We start from the raw sequence: 3,318 nt of genomic DNA, 5'->3' as shown, positions 1-3,318 counted from the left end.
TATTTGTGATAGCTGAAATTACGGATCAAGCTATCCATCTCACTTGCTTTAGATTCTCACAGGGAAAAGTTAACTCCTACCAGCAATATAACCACAATTCTTTTGTAATACTTAGGAAAAATAAAACTAACAAAAACTCATTTGGTTGGATAGGGATGAAAGGTGGAGAAATGGTTTCAACTCTAACCTTGTCTGATGCCCTGACTAATATTATAACCACTAGACACATGAGGCTATTTAAATTTACATTAATTAAAGTTTTTTAAAAATCATGTATTCGATAGTGTCAGCTACATTTCAAGTGCTAACACTTTGACAGGTGAGATATAAAAAAAATCCATCATTATAGAGATTCTTTTGGATAACACTAACCTAGAGAAATACTGTAAATCGACGAAAATTGCTTGTCATCTGTAGGCATGAAATCTTCCTTTTGCTTTGTCTCTTGTCATGGGAGAACTGTTATTCTGTGAAAATAAAATCTAGTGCATTTGTTTCCCCTCTGGCATTTCTTTCAGCTGTCATATCTTCCTGTCTGCCTTCTAATGGATCATTCTTCCTGTTCAGTCTGCCCATTAGACATGAGACATCAACCATTTCCATCCGTACCCTTGTACCTGGCTAAACAACTCTTCTACTATCACTAATATTGGCTATAAATTGTCATTCTGTGATGAGAAAAGATTGGATTATACAAACTTCAGGAAAAAAGCTTTCTGCTTTTGATGAGTCTCCAGGAAATATCCTTTCCCTAAAATACCCACTTTCCAAGAATCTAGTCACAGTGCCTGACATCCCAGCATGTTTCTGAAATTTTTAGTTTTTCCTAAGTTTGCTACTAAAAGGCAAATTCTTAGCTACTGTGCACCAATCTGGTTTCCTTTTGTAGCTATTTGTAATCTAACAGGTTTATCCTCCTAGGATTACAGAACCTGGAAGCAAAAGAATTTTGGCAACCAGGAAGGGCGGTTTGTCAGGGGGAGCTTTCATGAAAATGCCAGCTGCTTCTGAAATCTTCTGGAGACTTCCTTGCAACAAAAGTCGAGACCAGGAAACCTCAGGATGCTGTTTGCAGCACCTTAGGATATGACAAACCTGCCTTTGATCCTGGAACTATAACATTCTCTTCTGTGCCCTTAGACTTATCACTTAACCTATCTGAACTTTGTTTTCTATATGTGAAATGGGTCTCAAAGTAACTTATCAAGTCCAGCCAGCATGGCTCAGTGATTGAGCATTGACCTATGAATCAGGAGGTCAAGGTTCAATTGCGGGTCAGGGCACATGCCTGGGTTGTGGGCTTAATCCCCATTGTGGGGCATGCAGGAGGCAGCTGATCAATGATTCTCTTTCCTCATTGATGTTTCTATGTCTCTTTCCTGCTCCCTCCCTCTCTGAAATCAATACAAACGTATTTTAAAAATTAAAAGTAACTTATCAGGACCATAGAGGATAGATACAGAAGGGGTAGCTCTGTAGGAAGCACATATTGAGAAAGATAAAAAGGAGTTATTGAGGGGATTACCCACTGTCTCTTTGTCACTTTAAAGGTTTATAAACCTTTGGTTTCAAAATAAAAATGATGAAGATAGTGACTTTTCTCTCTGCTTCAAGTACTTAATAGTAAGACGGCCAGTGCCAGAGACTGGCTTCAGTAGACTTTAGACTTTAGAACAAGCATGTCAAACTCATGGCCCGCGGGCCACAGGTGGCCCACAACGAATATTTTTCTGGCCCAGCCAATGTAACGGTATGTAAGAAACGTTTTAATAAAAATTCCGTAACTTAATTTTTACAATATCCTGCTACACATAATCTTATAATAAAAGCATAATATGCTAATTAGACCAGGCAGCTGAACAACCTTCCAGACGAAGCTGGGCTGCAAGGGCCGAGGCAGCTGCCATGGCTGCGAAGGCCAAGCCTCTTGCATGAATTTCATGCATCAGGCCTCTAGTTATTAATAATGAACTACAATGTTTGATAATGAGTGATTACTGTAATCGTGTTGCATTCATTTCCCTTACACGCCTTATGTGAAGGCGCACCATTTCTCTCCTCTAATACTAGCAGCGAATATTTTAGCAGCGGATTTCCATGTCATTAGTCTCAGACTGACTTGTTTGGTGTGTGCAACAGGAAATATTTTGCTTTCGGAGAACAAGAAAAATAGGTTTATTTGTGTTACGCTTATTAATTTGTGTAGTAATTCAGTGTCTGGTAAGTTAATGTTCAAGAAAAAATATTAATTTTTATTAAAATGTTCTATTATTTTATGTTAACGATTACTCATTTATTTTAGCCCTTTGTATTTAGCATGTCTATCAAAATAAACCTATGTTTCTATGATAACTGAAGTTTTTGTTTTTTTGTGGCCAACACAAACTTAAACCTTATTTACTTGGCCCCTGTTAGACTTTGAGTTTGACATGCTTGGTCTAGAACAGTGATGGTGAACCTATGACACATGTGTCAACACTGACATGCATAGTCATTTCTGATGACACGCAGCTGCTGAGGCAGCCGCATGCCGAGGATGAAACATTTGCGACTAGAGTCTTGGAGGTCCAAGACTCTAGTCGCAAATGTTTCATCCTCCCCTATTAGACACTCTGTGCCGGAGGTCTGTAGGCCAAAACAACAGAAGTCCGGCACAGAGCGTCCAGTTCTGGGACTTCCGGTTAAGCCAGGATCTTTGCCCTCACTTCCGCCGGCAGAGCAGGGAGCAGCGGAACGCAGTGGTGGACGCATCTCTGGGGGCCCTGCCATTACCAGTAGCCAAATAACGTTAACCACAGCAACCATTATCTACTGTTCTGGGGTGTCATGGATTTCTAATCCATCATTACTGAGATAAGTGAGGGGGAGGCTGGGAGATGCGAGGGTTTGTGGCGTGCTATAGGTGCCATTTCCCGCCATTAGAAATAGCGGCAGCCATTTTAATTCACATAAGGAACACCATCTTGCTCCTTAGTGCAAACTCCATTTCACAACTATTACTGTTGTGCATCCTTATTAACCCCTATTTCTGCTTATTAACCCTGCCCTTTCCTAAAAGACAGTTATATGCACCATTTTGTGGTTAGTTAGGCTAGTTAACCCCTAATTGCCTGCAGACCTAACAAGCTATAATTCTTTGTTCTGTCACTTCCCCCCCTGATGGAGAACCCAAAAAATAAAAACTAAGGTTAAGTAAAGGAAGTGGTGGTAGCAGTGGCCAACCCTTTCAAGAGACATGGACGGAAATGTATGGCTTTATAGAAAAAAATGGCAGATCATTTTGCGTTCTATGTACTGAAACGGTAGTAAGCAGAACAT

At 40.2% G+C, this 3,318-nt stretch overlaps 1 non-coding gene across 1 annotated transcript; it reads left to right on the top strand.

Annotated features, from left to right (window-relative positions):
- The first annotated feature begins 2,604 nt into the window (after window positions 1-2,604).
- Window positions 2,605-2,673, top strand: MIR9338-1 (microRNA mir-9338-1). Its single transcript, NR_129175.2, is given in 1 exon segment — window positions 2,605-2,673. It is a non-coding gene; the product is annotated as a microRNA mir-9338-1 (primary transcript).
- The last annotated feature ends 645 nt before the right edge of the window (window positions 2,674-3,318 follow it).

Source organism: Eptesicus fuscus, chromosome 3, assembly GCF_027574615.1.
Source record: "Eptesicus fuscus isolate TK198812 chromosome 3, DD_ASM_mEF_20220401, whole genome shotgun sequence".
In the NCBI taxonomy this organism is placed as follows: domain Eukaryota; kingdom Metazoa; phylum Chordata; class Mammalia; order Chiroptera; family Vespertilionidae; genus Eptesicus; species Eptesicus fuscus.
Note: the sequence above shows the minus strand (reverse complement) of the source record. Positions and strands in the feature narration are given on the sequence as shown.